Source organism: Eucyclogobius newberryi, unplaced genomic scaffold, assembly GCF_026437365.1.
Source record: "Eucyclogobius newberryi isolate DKJ021-1_F unplaced genomic scaffold, fEucNew1.0.hap1 SCAF_8, whole genome shotgun sequence".
In the NCBI taxonomy this organism is placed as follows: Eukaryota; Metazoa; Chordata; class Actinopteri; order Gobiiformes; family Gobiidae; genus Eucyclogobius; species Eucyclogobius newberryi.
The window spans coordinates 18,939,255-18,959,628 of NW_027316500.1; positions in this window are offsets into that span (position 1 = coordinate 18,939,255).

Consider the following 20,374-nt stretch of genomic DNA (forward strand, 5'->3'; position numbering starts at 1 on the left):
ACCGCTGGTGGCTATATCATTTGTTCGCTATCTAAACCCTGTCCAGGGTGTACCTCATCTCTGGGATAGGCTACAGTCACCCGCGACACCTAACGGGAAAAGCATCATATAATATAATAGTGGAGCAGATATGTGTAACTGCAAATGGTGTTCACTTTGTGGTACAAAACATCCGACACATTTTTCTAGTCCTGTAACTTAAAGACACACATTTATTCAAACATTCTTCAAGTATTTGATGATGATAAATTACTGGACCAATTAACTGCATATGAACACTGGTAAAAACATCAATTACTTCTTACTTCTTTTTTTAAGTAAAATGTACAGATAATAAAGTGCATTTCTTTTCTGTCTGATGATGTAAGAGAAGATAAGATAAGATAATCCTTTAATATCCACACAAGGGGAAATTTCGTTGTTACAACGCAGTAGAACAGGAGGAAAGGACAGATTATAGGAAGTTTCAAAACACACTCTTAATAGAACTCTTATGAACAAAACAAAAAACTCTTATTGACAAAACTCCTCTCCTATCTTAATAGGGAATGGAGGGGGGGAAATAAAATAAAATAAAATCGATAATAAAAATACAAAATAGAGATAAAAATCAGATAATAATAATAAAATAATGATAATAGAATAAAATAAAATAAAAAAAAAATAAAGTAAAAATAGCTAGCCCAAGACTAGGTAATACTATTAGCAGCAGGTAAGTAAACCGTATAAAAATAAAAATAAAAAAATAGAACACTCTTATTTACAGGTATTGTACATGGTTACATCAGTATTGCACATGTTCAGTTCAACAGTGTTTGTTGTAGAGTCTGACAGCAGCAGGAAGGAAAGACTTGTGAAACCTCTCCTTCACACAGCGAGGGTGGATCAGTCTGTCACTGAAGCTGCTCTCCAGAGAGGACAGAGTGTCCTGCAGGGGGTGAGACTCATGGTCCAGCATAGATGTGAATCTAGCCAGGACCCTCCTGTCCCCCACCTCCTGCACCGAGTCCAGAGCACAGCCCAGGACGGAGCAGGACTTCTTGATGACTTTGTCCAGCTTCTTCCTCTCCCTCTCTGTGATGCTGCTGCTCCAGCAGGCCACACCTACAGGAGCTGATGCCACCACAGAGTCGTAGAAGGTCTTCAGGAGTGGCCCTGTCACTCAGAAAGACCTGAGTCTCCTCAGGAGGTAGAGCCGACTCTGGCTCTTCCTGTACAGTGCGTCTGTGTTATGAGTCCAGTCCAGTTTGTGGTTCATCTGAACACTCAGGTACTTGTATGAGTCCACTCTCTCAATGTCCCGTCCCTGGATGTTCACTGGTGAGGGGGCAGTGGGTGGTGGAAATCCACCACCATCTCCTTGGTCTTCCCCGCGTTGATGAGGAGGTGGTTCCGCTGACACCAGTCCACAAAGTCCTGCTCCAGTCCATGTAAAGCAATCTTTTGGTCTGACCTGTGTAAAATATGTTTTCTGCAAAAAACAACACTTCCTGTACTCTTTTGATTTTGTGAGGATTTTGTATTTTTTACGCCGGAAGTGTGGGAAGAAAGCAAATACAGTTTAGTAGGGTTTAGTTAAAGCTGGGAAGCCCCACTGAACCATTACTTTATATTACAATAATCAACGGTGTTTTTCCTCTTGAATGTAGAGTGCTTGATCTCTGCTGTCTCAGCTAATGAGACAATCTAGATTGTCTAGGGAAGAGGAGTCGGCCTAGAAAATCTAGATTGTCTCATTAGCTGAGACAGCAGAGATCTTTTCTAGGGAAGAGGAGTCGGCCCTCTCCTTGAACCGACACCTTAACGTGGTGGAGGGGTTTGAGTGCCCGAATGATCCCGGGAGCTATGTTGTCGGGGGCTTCATGCCCCTGGTAGGGTCTCCCAAGGCAAACAGGTCCTAGGTGACGGGTCAGACAAAGATCGGTTCAGAAGCCCTTTATGATGACAACACAAACAAGGCAGTTTACGTCGCCCGGATCAGCGTCACCGGGGCCCCATCCTGGAGCCAGGCCTGGGATGGGTGCTCCATGGCGAGCGCCTGGTGGCCGGGTCTTACCCCACGGGGCCCGGCCGGGCACAGCCCGAAAGAGCAACGTGGGGCCGCCCTCCCGTGGGCCCAACACCCGCAGGAGGATCCATAAGGGGCCAGTGCAGAGAGATCTGGGCGGCAGTCGACGGCAGGGGCCTCGGCGACCAGATCTCCAGACACAGAGACTAACTCTGGGGACATGCAATGTCACCTCGCTGGGGGGGAAAGAGCCTGAGCTTGTGCGGGAGGTTGAGCGATACCGACTAGATATAGTCGGCCTCACCTCCACGCACAGTTTGGGCTCTGGAACCCATCTCCTTGAGAGGAGCTGGACGCTCCACTTCTCTGGTGTTGCCCGCGGGGAGAGGCGGCGGGCTGGTGTGGGCTTGCTGATAGCCCCTCAGCTCAGCCGCCACGTGTTGGAGTTTACCCCGGTGAACGAGAGGGTCGCGTCCCTCCGCCTTCGGGTGGGGGACAGGCCTCTCACTGTTGTGGCGGCCTACGGGCCTAACAGCAGTGCAGAGTACCCGGCCTTCTTGGAGTCCTTGGGAGGGGTACTGGACAGTGCACTGACCGGGGACTCCGTTGTTCTACTGGGGGACTTCAACGCCCACGTGGGCAATGACAGTGACACCTGGAGCAGGGTGATCGGGAAGAACGGCTTCCCCGATCTGAACCCGAGCGGTGTTCAGTTATTGGACTTCTGTGCTAGCCACGGATTGTCCATAACGAACACCATGTTCAAGCACAAGGGTGTCCATCAGTGCACATGGCACCAGGACACCCTAGGCCGGAGGTCAATTATCGACTTTGTTGTCGTGTCATCTGACCTCCGGCCGCGTGTCTTGGACACTCGGGTGAAGAGAGGGGCAGAGTTGTCAACCGATCACCACCTGGTGGTGAGTTGGATCCGCTGGCGGAGGAGGAAGCCGGACAGACTTGGCAGACCCAAGCGCATTGTGAGGGTCTGTTGGGAACGTCTAGTGGAGCCCTCTGTAAGTAGGGTATTCAACTCGCACCTCCGGGAGAGCTTCTCCCATGTCCCGGGGGAGGCTGGGGACATTGAGTCCGAGTGGACCATGTTCTCCGCCTCCATTGTTGATGCGGCTGCTTGGAGCTGTGGTCGCAAGGTCTCCGGTGCCTGTCGTGGCGGCAACCCCCGAACCCGGTGGTGGACACCGGAAGTAAGGGAGGCCACTCTGGCTTGTAGGTCTCCGGAGGTCATCGACGGGTATCGGCAGGCCAAGCGAGCCGCGGCTCGTGCTGTCGCAGAGGCAAAAACCCGGGCCTGGGAGGAGTTCGGGGAGGCCATGGAGGAGGACTATCGGTCGGCACCAAAGAAATTCTGGCAAACCGTCCGGCGCCTCAGGAGGTGGAAGCAGTGTCTCACCAACACCGTTTACGGTGCGGGTGGAGGCCTGCTGACCTCGACTGGGGATGTCGTCGGACGGTGGAAGGAATACTTTGAGGATCTCCTTAATCCCTCAGTCACGTCTTCCGAAGAGGAAGTAGAGACCGGGGACTCGGAGGCTGGCTCATCCATCACCCAAGCTGAAGTCACTGAGGTTGTTCGCAAACTCCTCGGTGGCAGGGCTCCGGGGGTGGATGAGATCCGCCCTGAGTACCTAAAGTATCTGGATGTTGTAGGACTGTCTCTGCAACATCGCGTGGCGTTCGGGGACCGTGCCTCTGTTCAAGAAGGGGGACCGGAGGGTGTGTTCCAACTACAGAGGGATCACACTCCTCAGCCTCCCGGGAAAGGTCTATTCCAAGGTACTGGAGAGGAGAATCCGACCGATAGTCGAACCTCGGATTCAGGAGGAGCAGAGTGGTTTTCGTCCCGGTCGTGGAACACTGGACCAGCTCTATACCCTCCATCGGGTGCTCGAGGGTTCATGGGAGTTTGCCCAACCAGTCCACATGTGCTTTGTGGATCTGGAGAAGGCTTTCGACCGTGTCCCTCGGGGTGTCCTTTGGGGGGTGCTCCGGGAGTACGGGGTCCGGGGCCCTTTGCTCAGGGCTGTCAGGTCCCTGTATGACCGGAGCAGGAGCTGTGTTCGCATTGCCGGCAGTAAGTCAGACCTGTTCCCAGTGCATGTTGGACTCCGCCAGGGCTGCCCTTTGTCACCGGTTCTGTTCATAATTTTTATGGACAGAATTTCTAGGCGCAGTCAGGGGTCGGAGGGTGTCCGGTTTGGGGACCACAGGATCTCATCCCTGCTGTTTGCAGACGATGTTGTCCTGATGGCTCCATCAAACCCGGACCTGCAGCTGCACTGGGACGGTTTGCAGCCGAGTGTGAAGCGGCTGGGATGAGAATCAGCACCTCCAAATCCGAGGCCATGGTTCTCGACCAGAAAAAGGTGGCTTGCCCTCTCCAGGTGGGTGGGGTGTCCTTGCCCCAAGTGGAGGAGTTCAAGTATCTCGGGGTCTTGTTCACGAGTGAGGGAAGGATGGAGCGTGAGATCGACAGGCGGCTCGGTGCAGCGGCTGCAGTGATGCAGTCGCTGCATCGGACTGTTGTGGTGAAGAGGGAGCTGAGCCGAAAGGCAAAGCTCTCTATTTACCGGTCGGTCTACGTTCCTACCCTCACCTATGGTCATGAGCTTTGGGTAGTGACCGAAAGAACAAGATCGCGGATACAAGCGGTCGAAATGAGTTTCCTCCGCCGTGTGGATGGGCGCTTCCTTAGAGATAAGGTGAGGAGTTCGGCCACACGGGGGGAGCTCAGAGTAGAGCCGCTGCTCCTCCATGTCGAGAGGAGCCAGCTGAGGTGGCTCGGGCATCTGTTCCGGATGCCTCCTGAGGTGTTTCAGGCATGTCCCACCGGGAAGAGGCCCCGGGGAAGACCCAGGACACGCTGGAGAGACTATGTCTCTCGGCTGGCCTGGGAACGCCTCGGGATCCCCCCGGAGGAGTTAGAGGAAGTGTCTGGGGAGAGGGAGGTCTGGGAGTCCCTGCTCAGACTGCTGCCCCCGCGACCCGGCCCCGGATAAAGCGGCAGAAGATGGATGGATGGATGGATGGATGGAGGAGTCGGCACAAATGTGTTTTCACAGGGGGTAAGTTGCCAGTCCTCTGAGCATAGATATCTCTTATGTCACTTCCTGGACCACCATAACGGCCCACCCCCTTTTGGGTGAAAACAAACGGCGCGTCTATTCATAATGAGGATGAGATTGGTGATAAACTTCAAATTAATGTCCCAAAACTATATCTTGCGATTTCTAATGTATAGCCAAAGACAAAAGAATGCAAAGGACCAGTATTTTGGGCTTCAGACAATTCCCAGAGACAAGGTTAAACGCAACTGACTGGACCCAATCATATCTGTGTGATGCATGTGTTTTCATATCATACACTGTTAATGATTAATGAGCTGTCAATCAAAATAAAATATGAATCCACAGTATGATTTGTGATTTCTTACATGACTTTTTGTTTCTATCTGTAACATTTACTTTGTGTTGTATTAACTTTGAGGGTTATACAAGTCCAGTATTTATTGTGTTAGATTTCATATAGTTAAATTAATTGTTTGTAGTATACTTTGTGCAGTTTATAAAGTATAAAACTATAACTATAAAACTATAACTGCATGCTTGTGGGTTCATTTATCACAAGCTACAGGTAGCAGGCTAACTGCTGGTTATTGTTAACATGCATGAATTACATTACATTACAATCATCATACTTAATCAAACATGAGGAGCCTGATTGAATATTTACATAATTACTGTCATGAAGAAACTAAATGATAATTATTCACTAAATGGATGAATGAGTTTGCATTTCTAAATTACGGCCACTATGTAGAGCTGTTCCTCACTCGAAACAGAGGAACTCTAGTGCTAATCGGCTGCTAACGCTATTTTCTATTAAAATCATCCATTGGTATTGATTTCATACATTCGTGAAAAAAGGTGGGAGTTTCCCCGGAATTTCTTCCCCCAAAAGTGGGCGTGACTCAGCGCAAAATGCCCCTATGACCGGAGACATCTATTCCCTATGATCCATGTCAGGGGTGGTAATGCAACTATCCCTTGTTATCCCAGCTATCCCAGCTATCCCTATCCCAGCCTACCTTGCTCTTTCCATCCTTTTACCATGTTATTATATTATTTACTTAAGTACAGCCTATCATAACGGTCACTGGACTGTTGCGTTTAAGGGTCAGCTCAAAACCTTTTTATTTAGTCAAGCCTTGGATTTGTTTTAGGGACTGATTTGACTGTATATTGTTGTATATGTATTGCTCAATGTGAGTTTTTGGTGTTTTTATTGTTTTATTCTGTGCTTTTGTGACACACTTTGTGACTTCTGTCTGTGAAAGGTGCAATTACAAATAAAATTTACTTACTTACTTACTTACTTACACCTTACATATTTCAAGAAGCTGATGCTCGGTAGCTCAAATCTCCCTCTGCCTTTAGTCCTCTGCCTACAGTCGTTTTGTCCTTAGGAAAAACACTTGTCTTGCTTGTGTGATCTGTGGCTAGAGAAGTCACTTAACACCATTAGAGTAGCACAGTCTGAACACACTAGGCCTCTAGCCTGCACTCAGTATAAAAAAGCGACTTGTGTTGCCGTCCACAAAGACAAAAATAAAACTCACATCACAACATTTCTCTGAACTTAAACCCTGTTAAGTGATGCTTGTCGTCACACTCCTAACTCCTAATGACCTTGAGTACTGATAACTCAAACTACAGACCAAGCATGATGTGTAGGTATCGATATCTTCCCATTGAGTATAGGCATTAGTATACGGTACCATTCCAACCACACAACTGCTGCTTTTAAGATTCAGTAACTTGAGTAAAAGAGCCTTGTTTTGCTCCTTTGGTAAATTGACTCCATTAAGCTGACAATACTAAACCACTTCCATGCTGAACTACTTGAACTCTTTTTAATCTGACAATTCTTATTCTCTCCATGTTTTGTTTTGTTTCTATTCCCTATAACTGCAGATGACTCTTCACTTTTTAAAGATTTTGTGTCCCGTAGGCTTTATTAGACAGAGGGCAGGGTGAAATGGGGGATGAGAGAGAGGGGAGGACAGTGAAACGTCAGAGTTGGGATTCAAACTCACGACACTGTAGCTGCTGCTGCTGCTGCTTGGGGCCTTTGTATTTCAGGTTTAATGTCTTTGTCCACATCACTCTGGTGAAAGTTCTAAGAGTTGAACCATAAAGACTGCTGTTTTATTTAGCTCATCAGGTCTCATCCACACTTGGCTGAGTTTGCCCTTTCTCTTCAGGCTTGTTGGTGTATTCAAAAGGACAAAAAAACAAGTAAAGGTCATCATGTTTTCAAATTCAAACATCACAATGCAATCTATAGGGACAGGTTTCAGTGTAGAAAGACCTGTAAAAAATGTATGAAAGGTATGAAAGGTGAGTCCAAATGTGAATTTTGGACTCATTTTGGACTCAAATATATACATTTTTCAATCAAAATGTATATATATATTTATATATTTAATGTGTTGTTCATAAATAATAATGACATCATGATAGATTCTGTATCGTGGAGGAGTGTCAATGCATTTTAATACAAAACTCATGGTATCAGTATCAGATTGCCATGGTATTACTTGGTATCAAATAATCATCACTATGGTCCAGTAGTTAAGACTGCTGCCTCACTGCGAGGAGTTTATGCATTTGATTCCCAGATATATATAGTCTACATTTTTTGACTAGTGGTCATGTCTGATTTATGTCATTTTGTTGGACAATATGAGACAAATGAAACAGTTTGATTACCTTTGATTTAACATTAAAAACTCACACTATTTTAGAAAATGCCTGTACCCACTGGAATTTTGGGGTATCATCATTTAGTAGAACTTTATTTATGTTATTGCATAAAACTATTGGAAATCCTTTTGTAATAATAAATATAAAGTTTGGCTTGAATAATTTCCTATTAGTTGGAGCCTGCCTCTGAAAGAACCCAAGCTCTTCTGTCCCCTTTGTTGCACGGAGCATGAAACCAGCCAGTGCAGCGGAGCAAAGGTACATGAAAAGTTCAGTCTATCTTGGTCCTGTCTGTTCCAATATAAGATGTCAGGGAGCGAAGGCTCTGGTGATTGAAGTGGACAGTGTGATTGGTCCTGTCATAGCAATTATTATCAAGTAGTGCTGGATGTACATACCCCCACAGAGAAGCATATTGAGGGGGCTAAACCTGTAGATGTCTAAATCAATCAGCCAACATCATTCTTGTCAGTGGGACGAGTGACATAAACCACGTTTCCATTGGTTCCCTTTGGAGCGACCTGTTCTGATGGGCTAAAGCTAATTCTGCTCAAACTAAATATATTGTAGGTATTTGGCCGCAGCCGCTTTCCTTGTCTCTTGAGGTGGCCATTTGCCTGTGGAATTCCCAGGTACTTGTAACTGTCCTGTCGGTGGTGCCCATAGTGATCTGAGCACACACCGGGCCATTCAAAGTGCTTTACACACAGGAACAATGTATTAAGATAACAAAGACAGAAATCACAGAAAATAACATAAGACATAAAAGGGAAGAGTTTCAAATAAAATGCTTTCGGTCATATACAAAGCTAAACAAAACTGTTTTAGCCTGGATTTGAACATTGCCAGAGCCTGTCTCACATCTGTCCCTCTTGTCTCACACAAGTATTACTGAAAACTATTTTGAGTAGATACTCTTTTCTGAGGTTGTGGATTTGTTGGCCATTGCTTCTTGCAGGTCCCACCCACTGCAGTCAACTCTACTGTAAGTAGTGATTGTTATTGCAGACAGTTTCATTTGTGGGCAGTGATCCTACACAAGTATAAAACTAAATTGAACAAAAAGTCTCAATAAAAGTTACCGTACAATATGTGACCACGGTTAACACAAGGCCACTTGGGGCTCTGATCCATCATTTTGCGTCCTTTTACCACCTTGCGTCATCACCCGGTGATGACGCAAGGTGGTAAAAGGACACGCAGATACAGATGGTTACACACTGTCACCATAATGCTCACTAATGTATGAATACTGTAAGAGTTTTACAGCATACATACAACTCATTTGAAGCTAAATTGTTTCTTATGACTTTTGTTACCCCTGTTTGCCAAACCTTTGTGTGTAATGTTGCCAACACTATATTCTTTTCTGAATCCTTGAATTGAGTTGGGAACATTCAATATACACCCTCTGCTTTAATAACACCAAGTGCATGACGCCCATAGGAGCATGAGTGATCCACTAATCCTTGTATGAAAAGAATGGGCAAAATAATGAACGTTGCCTACAGACAAATATAAATAAAGCATTGTCAAATAAAAACAAGAGAAAAAGGTGCGGTGATTTGAGCTAAACACGATTCTTGGCCCTGAGGCGGCGAAACCAGGTGCACGCAGCTCTGTCATGTGCGTGCTTCCCTCAGGCTATTTCACACCGAAATGAAACTGAATACAGACATCGTCATCCCACAACAGGAAACTACAGATTCTGCCGGCTTCTAAGAAAGGGGAAGTTGATACATGGAAGAGGTTTTACTCAGCATAGAGCTTTGGAGTTCCTCATAGTTGTATTTAGCATTTTCTGAATTATAAACGTTTTATTATTATTCCATCCTTTGTATGTACCAGTACTCACTAACATTTTAGCAACTTATCTCTGCTTACTCAGAATCAGATACAAATATAACTTTGTGAGCAAAAGGCAGTATTAATCAATGGTATAAATGTTAATCAAAGGTGCTGGCATGGCCCTGGTTTCATGGGATCGAGATGAAAGGGATTATGTCGTTCCGTCCCAGGATTCTTTGTGTGAGAAAACCACATTTGATCCGTTCACACATGGTAGCACTTTTACAGCGGCTTCCTATACACATTTTATATAATGAATGATGCAAACATTCATCCATATTTGAAATCATGATGTCAATAATGTTTTGTTGAACTTTTGATCTAATTGTCCAATAGATATTGTTTTGTGCACCAGCTCATCATAAATCTACATGAGACAGATGTAATCATCTAAAATGTGCATTATGTTACCTGCTTCAATGCATTTTTGCTGGATCTAGTATGACATTATGCATCAAACATACCAACAAATGATCCAGTATAAATGCATCTGTTTGTGTGCCTTCATATGACAAACTTATGTTTGAAGCATAGAAAAATGCTATGTTAAAAATAAATTTAACCATTTGACTCTCATGTCTTTTAAACAATAATTAACAAACAAATGAAGAAACAAAACAATAATATTCCATGTTATTTGAGATGTATACACCTGCCATGTCAATTTATATTGCTATGACCAACAGTGAATGTTAAATCACCCCAGATACTTCTTGTTTCTTCTTCTCAACGATAAAAAAACAATGATAAACATTTTGTCACAGTCACAGTTGCAGAATCAAGCAGGCGTCAGGTTCTCCAAAATGAGGTAATGTATACTAATATGTGAGTAAATAATCCGGACATACCACTGTTTCTTCTGCTGGTCCAATCTGTCACAGCGCCCATCCATTTCAGGGCCAATAAAGCAGCCACCCGGCCGGTTGCTCCTCCGGCCAATCACAGAGTGTTTCAGTTTGTCAAAAGACCAACCAGCCATCCCAACACTGCAAGACACACTTTGTTTTGTCTCTATTCACTTGCCTGTCTTCTAACGCCCTGGAATGGCTTCTTCTCTGGGCACTTGGTTTAAATCACTATTTCGCTGACTCCACTTTTACAACGCCATCATTCAGACAGATATATCCTGGCTCTCCACTCAGGCAATATTCCCTTCCATCCACCTGATTTCATTACCTTTTCTTCTGTAAGTACTTGGCATTGCACCTCACCTTATTGAGCTGAAATATTGTCGATCCACTTTTTATTATGGTGCCCAGGTAACTTTTCACTTAGTAGAGCCAGTCTACGTCTGGGATCAGAAACCAACACATTTGTGTAATGAAGCCATAGTGAAGGTTCAGACTGGAGGACTCCTGCTTCACCTACACAAGCTATAAAAGGCTCAGCTGGGCCTATAAACACTTCAGGTACAACCTTGGGAAAGCTATATTATTTAGGTGCTACTTTACTAATATTGTATAAATTAATCAATACTTGCTTTTTATTGCAGATAACAGATAACCTTTATTTGTCTAACCCTCTTATAAAAAACTCTTATAAAAACCTCTTATACGCTTAATAAAAATAACACTCTTATTTACAGCTGTTGACAGTAAACAACAAATGTGTTATTTAAACATGTCTCAAATGCAAATGGTATAACATGAACAATACGTTAAAGCTGCTACAAACTGCTTAAATCCTCCTTTGAAGTGGAATTCAGGTTTTCATGTTTTTCTAATAATTACTTGATAGGATAGCACCTGTGGTAAATCTTTATCACAGTTTTACTTCCATTAAGTAGCAGTTTGTGAAGACTTTAAAAATAAAAGTTATCCCCATGGCTTCAAAATGCTGTTAAGTGTCTTAAAATATGGTTGTTCGGTAACAGTTGTGTGTGTCATAGTTTCTGCCCTTGTCTAACCAGGAAGTACAATTATATGCTATATATATATATATATATATATATATATATATATATATATATATATATATATATATATATATATATATATGTATACTATATTAAACATTTTACATAAATGGACAAACTGGGGACAAATAAGCAAAATGTTTTGTCAAATCTGAACTTTAACTGAGTTGTAAATGTGTTGTCTCATATCATACAGATCATAAAACGCCAGTAACCGTTTTTATCGCTAAAACTACGCGTCCCACAATGCCGCCGGTGGCCGCCCCTCCCCCACGGGGCTCTGCTGCACTGCTGTGTGAGCTGCCGAGGGAGATGTGCACTTTAAGCACTTTTGAGCAGAAGTTTAGTGGTGTGTCAGTTCAGATGTACAGATAACTACACAGACGTGGAAATGTTAGTTAGTACATTTAAAAGTGTATTATATCTTGAGAAGTTTATTTTGTTATAAAGTCAAATGTTTATCTCTGTGTAGAACTGTAGATCAACTCTGAAGTTGTAATGCACATAAACTGAAGCACAGTGTTGGTGAAATTACACTTGTTTTTATAAATACATTTCAGTTTAGAACAACAGAGAATAAACGTTTTGTAATTTTTTTTTATCAATCCAGTAATTGCTTCAAAACAGTGTAGGCGATATAAATCTATTTATTTCTTATGTTTTTAATAGTTTTATGTTTTACGTTATGTTCGGCCCGCGACCCAGCGTGAGCGTCGAAATTCGCCCCGCGGCCCAAATGAGTTTGACACCCGTGATATAGACTTTAATGAGTATCCTGTGTTTTTTTTCACTTCAATATGCTCCTCGTGTAGGGCTGTGTTAAGGCATAAACAGCAGATTAAGTTTATCTCTCTTCCCCATTCATTATGGTTGGTGTCAGACGTAACTGTGGTAAGTGTTTTGTAAGTAATTGTGTGGGACTAGCAAATAGGGCACCCCCCGAAATGTATTTTATTTCATGTTATAATTGATTTAATATCATTTTTGTTTGTTTTAGAAAGACAAACTGTGTTCAATTCGCTTTGATTTGCATTAGTGTAGTTCCTATACCACACCACAAGGGGAGCTCTATTATCTCCGTATCTGGGGCGTCTGCTCAAAAGTAAAACTGTTTCCTGTAACAACAGAAAGCATGACATGGACATTGACAAATGTTTGTCTTTGTTACAGGTAAAGTGGTAAAACAAATGTTTATATGGGAACTGTGAACATGAATAAGGCAATAGAGGGACAGTTTAGGCCGAAACTGTCTGTAAGATTATGAAGTTGAAGCCTGGTTGTTGTTTTATTGTAACTTTGTGCTATGCTAACATAAGTATGCTAAAATGCTAATCGAAACAAAGGGGATCACCAGGAGAGTTAAGAATGACACTTTTGCTTAATCTAAAAACGTTCTAAGAGAACAAAGACACATGTCTGTCACAAATTTGTTTATGAATATGATATTTTGTTATTTTATGATTATTTTGAGCTATTGTACATTGTAAAAGTAAAACTGTTTCCTGTAACAACAGAGAGCATGACATGGACATTGACAAATGTTTGTCTTTGTTACAGGTAGAAATAAATAACAATGGAAATACACTTTGAGCCTCATATTTGAAGTGTGCAACAAAATCTGGTGTCAGAAGTGGGATCAGCGGTGCAGCAAGAAACAGAGATGCCCAGAGATGGAGTTCGAACAACTACAAGACCAGCTCAGTGAAGTCTTGGTGCAACTGAACTGTGAGCAACTCCTGGAGGTATGCGTGCATGGTAAAATCTCAACTGAAAACCTGAAAAAGAAGCACACGCTGATCAGAGCCATAAGTGAAGTAGTTGATAAAGCTACGGAAGATGAGGAAGAAGAAGTGGCACGTGAGTTTCTAACCCGCTTGATGACATTTGCAAATGGTCTGAAAGGAAGAACTGACACAACTAAGTCTGGTACAGAAAATCCCAGTCCAGAGGCAGCAATGTTGGCCGGTCTGAAAGAACAATATGCCGCTCTCCAAGTTAACTTCCAGACAGCAACACAAAAACTGGAGGAAGAAATGGCAAAACTCACAACTAGTGCCACTAAACATGAACAAAAAACATCTTTTGTCCCCAGGTCAGCTACTCCACCGCCAACTCAGCTACCTGAGTTTATCATACGCAGAGAATTCAAAATTAATGGTCAAATTGGAGAAAGAGGACAAAAGGATAAATTATCATACTCCAATCTCATTCATCAGATCGAGATGGGACGGAGAAAAGGGCACAGTGAAGCCGAAATAGTGGAAGCTGTGATCAAAGCTGTTAGCCCAGGCCTGACTCTCCGTGATATTTTAGAGATCAAAACAGACTTGACACTATCTCAACTCCGAACTATCCTTAAAGGACACTACAAAGAGGATAGCTCAACTGATCTCTACCACAGACTGATTAACATCACCCAAGAACACAATGAGTCCCCACAGAACTTTTTGTTTAGAGCAATAGAGTTAAAGGAGCGTCTCTTTGCTTCATCAAGAGAGCCAGGGGCAGAAGAACAGTACAGTGCTGAGCTCATACAAAAAACAAAAAAAGTTTCTGCGAGCTGTGGGTACAGGACTCATAAATGATAATATCAAGTACCAAATAAAAAGCTACCTTGATGATGCTGAGGTTACTGATGATGTTCTGATTGCAAAGATTAATGAAGCAGCAAGCCTAGAGTGGGAGAGGCAACAGAAGTTTCGAAAACACAGCAAGGAAACAAGAATCAGGGAAATAAAAGCAGAACCTCAGACATCGAAAGGAGCAGAGATGAATGCTGTTGGAGGCCGTGAACTGTCGTCTGCTGTGCTGCAAAAGACTAAAACACTGCCTACAGTGTCTCATAGAGAATCTGAACTGCTGGACGTTATAAGCAAACTTAAAGGGGATATAGCTGAAATAAAAAGTGCCATTGTCGAATCAAAAAGATATTCCCCCCAACCACGCATAAACAAGAAAAGAGGCTGTAAGAAGTGCCAAGAGCGTGACCAGGAGGAACAGTGTGATCATTGCTTTAAATGTGGACAGAGTGGTCACCTTTCCAGAGGATGTAGGGCCCGAAGAAAGCCCATGGACCGAACTGAGCCAATAGATCTCTCAGCTAGCATGGTACAAACGATTCCACTGGTTCCACAGTCAAAACAAAAAGAGCAAAGTGATATGCACAAACTCATTACAGACAGTATTCAGTATCTTGAAACAAAAGGAGCAGCTGACCTTGAAGAAAAAGAAAGAGCAGTAGTGAGCATCAATCTCCTCTCACCAGAACGAAGAGCCCAGCTCCTCCACCTGTAAGAAACACATGATCATCTGCAGGTTTGATGGACTTGAAACAAAGGCATTGTGGGACACAGGCTCACAAGTCTGTCTCATCAACGAGAAATGGAGACAGCAGAATATCCCGCATACAAAAGTGAGAAGTCTGTCAGAAATCCTGGGCCATAGCATATTGGACGGAAGGGCAGTGAATCAAACGCCAATTCCTTTTCATGGGTGGGTTGAGGTGAAGTTTGAGCTTCCTACTTCTGAGGTCACACATATGGAGCTGCTCGTGCCAGTGCTGGTAACAGGTCAAGAGGAAATTGCAGAGGATCCCATCATTCGTTTCAATGTAATCGAATACCTGCTGGATAGGGGCATATATCCACCACGTGCCATGACAGATGCTGTCAGTGCAGCTTTCTCCTTTGACTGCAAGAAAACTGAAGTGTTTTTGAAAGTGATGAGAAATAAAGAGAAAGGGCTAAGAGAAGGCATGGTGAAAACAGGAAAAGAACTGATTACCATTCCTGCAGGCAAAACAAAGACTTTCCGGTGTAATGTGAGAACCAGTCCCCTTCCAGAACAACAAGATGTCCTGTTTGAGCCAAGTTCTCCTTTGCATCTACCAGAGGGCTTGGGGGTTCAAGAGAGTGTGGTGCGACTACAACGAGGGACGTGGTCTAGTGTCACCCTGCCAATCACAAATGCCACGGCTCATGACATCTTCCTGTCTCCACGAACCACACTAGGACAAACTCAAGCGGTGAAGACAATATACCCAGCTAACACAAAAACAGCGGAAATGATGCAACCGGAGGTAATGACGCAAACTATTGAACAGACTGTAGAACAACCAAGTAGGATTAACGAACAAGACAACAGTTTATGGGATCCGCCAGTTCCCCTGGATCATCTTGGCCCCGCACAACAGCTCAGAGTGAGACAAGTGCTGAGAGAAATGAGCAATGTCTTTGCTCGGAATGACAAGGATGTGGGAACCATACCATCCCTGCAGCTTAAGATCCGCCTCAGTGACCCTACACCGGTACGACACACCTATATTTCTGTACCAAAACCGCTCCATAAAGAAGTCAAAGAGTACCTTGAGGACCTCTTGAACAGAGGCTGGATCACCAAGTCCAAATCGCCCTACTCCAGTCCAATTGTATGCGTGAGGAAAAAGGACGGCAGCCTCCGCCTGTGCTGTGATTACAGAGGGTTGAACCGAAAGTATCCCGGACCGCCATCCCATTCCGCGAATCCAAGACATGCTTAATACGTTGACAGGGAGTTCCTGGTTTTCGGTGTTGGACCAAGGAAAGGCCTATCACCAGGGCTTTATAGAGGAATCAAGTCGTCCGTTCACAGCATTCATCACTCCATGGGGATTATATGAGTGGGTGAGAATACCTTTTGGCTTATCATCTGCCCCAGCTGAGTTCCAGAGGTCAATGGAGGAGTGTCTGTTGGGGCTACGAGACGAGATTTGCTTGCCTTACCTGGACGACAACCTGGTCCACTCTAAAACGTTTAATGATCATCTTAATGATCTGAAGAGTGTCCTGCAGCGCTATGAGACTCATGGAGTGAAACTTACACCCAAGAAATGTGAGCTCTTTAAGAGTCAGGTGCGATTTCTGGGCAGGCTAGTCACTAACGATGGATATACAATGGACCCTGCAGACATTGTCCCTGTTCAGGCACTCAAGGAGAAGAAACCGACAACAATCGGTGAAGTAAGGAAACTGCTGGGATTTGTCTCCTATTACAGAAGCTATATTCCTAACTTCTCACGCATAGCCACCCCTCTATATAACCTCTTGACAAAAGACAATGCCTCAAAAGAAAAAACAGCTCAAAAGAAGACAAGAAAGATAAAGATGGTAAAAAGTGGTCAGCTCCCAGCATCTTACCCTGTTGTGTGGACAACTGAACATGAATAAGTTCTGAATAAGCTCATCGATTTCCTGTCACAGCCGCCAATCCTGGGGTACCCTGATTTTGAACAGCCATTCATCTTACACTGTGATGCATCCCAGGAGGGTTTAGGAGCAGTGCTTTACCAGAACCAGCAAGGGAAGTTGCGTGTTATTGCATACGGGTCCAGAACTCTAACTGCCCCAGAGAAGAACTACCATCTCCACTCGGGAAAATTGGAGTTTCTGGCCCTCAAGTGGGCCATATGTAAGCGCTTCAGAGACTATTTGTACTATTCACCGCCTTTTCTGGTCTACACAGATAACAACCCCCTCACATATGTGCTCACGACTGCCAAGCTAAATGCAACCACACACCGGTGGGTCGCCGAACTCGCAGACTTCCAGTTCATGATCAAGTATCGTCCTGGAAGAGCTAATCGTGATGCAGATGGCTTATCACGCATGCCGCTGGACATGGAAAGATACATGGAAAGTTGCACACAGACAGTGGCACATGAAGTGATGCACAGCGTGACACAGGCTCTGTCTGTCAATGCAGAAAGTACTGACCCCTGGCTGTGTCCATTCACGATCTCTTCTGCAATAGCTGATCAGGAAGTAGAACAAATGACGATGTCAGTACAAGGACTGTCCTGAACTGCTCTCAGAGAAGCACAGTGTGATGATCCTATCATTGGACAGGTGTTGAAATATGTCTCCTCAAATTACTGGCCGAAAGGTGTGAAACAGATTCAAAACACGGATGTAGCTGCCCTAGCTCGAGAAAAGCAAAAACTCCACATCAATGAAGACGGGCTACTGTACCGAAGAACAGCAAACCGGTCCCAGCTGGTTCTGCCCAAGAAATACCATGAACTCGTCTACAAAGAGCTGCATGAGGAGATGGGACACCTTGGAGTGGAGAGAGTCTTAAACCTCATCCGAGACCGCTTCTACTGGCCTCATATGCAGCGCAATGTTGAACACCACATAACACGAGTATGCAGCTGCCTCAAAAACAAACGCCCAAACAAACCAACCAGAGCTCCTCTCACAAGCATCACAACAACGCACCCATTTGAGCTTGTGTCAATCGATTTCCTCCATCTGGAAAAATGTAAGGGTGGATATGAGTATATCCTGGTTGTAATGGACCATTTCACTCGATTCGCTCAAGCGTATGCCTGTAGGGACAAATCTACAAAAACTGCCGCTGAGAAACTCTATGGAGACTTCATGTTGAAATTCGGCTTTCCTACAAGACTCCATCATGATCAAGGGAGGGAGTTTCAAAACAAACTGTTCGCCAAGCTTGAGGAGTACAGCGGAGTGAAGGGGTCCAGGACTACACCTTATCACCTTCAGGGCAATGGCCAAGTGGAGAGGTTCAATAGGACACTGCTGAGCATGCTGCGGTGCCTGCCTGAGAGAGCGAAAGCAGACTGGAAAGCCTCTCTAGCAAAAGTGGTACATGCTTATAACTGCACCCGTAGTGAAGCCACAGGTTATGCACCGTATTTTCTCCTTTTTGGCCGCAACCCAAGACTTCCCATCGATTTGATGTTCGGACTCACTGTAAAAGACCAAAGTACATCTCACAGAGATTATGCAGAGAAATGGAGACACCGAATGAATGATGCTTACAGACTTGCCACAGAAACAGCCAACAAAGAAGGTGAACGTGGAAAAATGCAGTACGACAAGAAAACATATGGGGCAGATTTGAATCCTGGATCCAGACTCTTGGTGAGAAATCTGAATGAAAGAGGCTGTCCGGGTAAATTGAGAGCGTTTTGGGAAGACCAAGTATACGTGGTGACTCAAAGGAAATATGAAGACAGTCCTGTATACGAGATACGGCCAGAAAGTGGAAAAGGACGGGTACGGATCATGCACAGAAACCTCCTGCTTCCTTGTGACTTCATGCCTGCGGAAAAAGTCAATTTGCCTTCACAGAAACAGAAGAAGAAGAGTGACAAACGGGCACAAAAACAGCAACCACAAGAAGAACACAGTTCAGATGAAGAGGATGAATGGAGAGGCATAAAAAGATTACAACTACAGAACGAGAGACCTGAGGAACACTATGAGCTGGCAGAGGAGATCACTATAGAAGACCAAGAGGTGGAAAGACACTCAAGTGCAGTAGAGGAAAATGAGCCACAGATGGAGGAACAGGAGATGGATGTTGAAAGCCTGGACGAGGACAATGACACACAAAGCAATGGGGAAGACCATCAGTCTCCTGAGTCTGCAGGCAGTGACCAAGAAGACCCCGGTCCATCTTCGATGCAGCATACAAAGTATCCTTTAAGATTGAGAAAACCAAGACTAATGTTTACTTACCATAGGTTGGGACAACCCACTTTGTCAGATAAATAAGTGTTTAGTTGAACTGTTCAATAGCAACTATTCAGGTTCATAAGTTTAAAGTTTCAGCTTTAATGTTATTATTATTGTATTGACATAGCTCTTAAGTACTATTTTAATTTATTTTTGATATATTTGGTTAATGGTAAAGCCTGACATTTTCTTATGATAGGAGGTTATTGCTATGTTAAGAAACCTTACTCAGAGAAAGTGCAGATACCCCTGGCATGTAAGGGAGGAGGCAGTGGACGGTTATAGTGCACGATAACCTTTGCTGCGCACATATGACATCAACGGAGATACGTGTCATATGGTCTTCTTGAAGAAGTTATGCACCTTATAGACTGTGAACTCTGACTCCTACCTTGCTTTAACTTCAAACTTTGCAACGCATAAAAGAAACATATGAGCTGATAATGTCAGAATGTCGGGACGCCATTTAATTTTGGAGGGGAGAGTGTGGGACTAGCAAATAGGGCACCCCCTGAAATGTATTTTATTTCATGTTATAATTGATTTAATAATCAGTTTTGTTTGTTTTAGAAAGACAGACTGTGTTCAATTCGCTTTGATTTGCATTAGTGTAGTTCCTATGCCACACCACAAGGGGAGCTCTATTATCTCCGGATCTGGGGCGTCTGCTCAAAAGTAAAACTGTTTCCTGTAACAACAGAAAGCATGACATGGACATTGACAAATGTTTGTCTTTGTTACAGGTAAAGTGATAAAACAAATGTTTATATGGGAACTGTGAACATGAATAAGGCAATAGAGGGACAGTTTAGGCTGAAATTGTAAGATTATGAAGTTGAAGCCTGGTTGTTGTTTTATTGTAACTTTGTGCTATGCTAACATTAGTATGTTAAAATGCTAATCGAAACAAAGGGGATCACCAGGAGAGTTAAGAATGACACTTTTGCTTAATCTAAAAACGTTCTAAGAGAACAAAGACACATGTCTGTCACAAATGTGTTTATGAATATGATATTTTGTTATTTTATGATTATTTTGAGCTATTGTACATTGTAAAAGTAAAACTGTTTCCTGTAACAACAGAGAGCATGACATGGACATTGACAAATGTTTGTCTTTGTTACAGGTAGAAATAAATAACAATGAAAATACACTTTGAGCCTGATATTTGAAGTGTGCAACAATTGTAATTCAATAACACAACGTTCATTAAATTTGCCAGTGCCAATACTGTTCTATCATACGTATAATGTCCAGTGCATATTGTCTTGAGTCTCTCCAGCATGAAAAGGGTTTG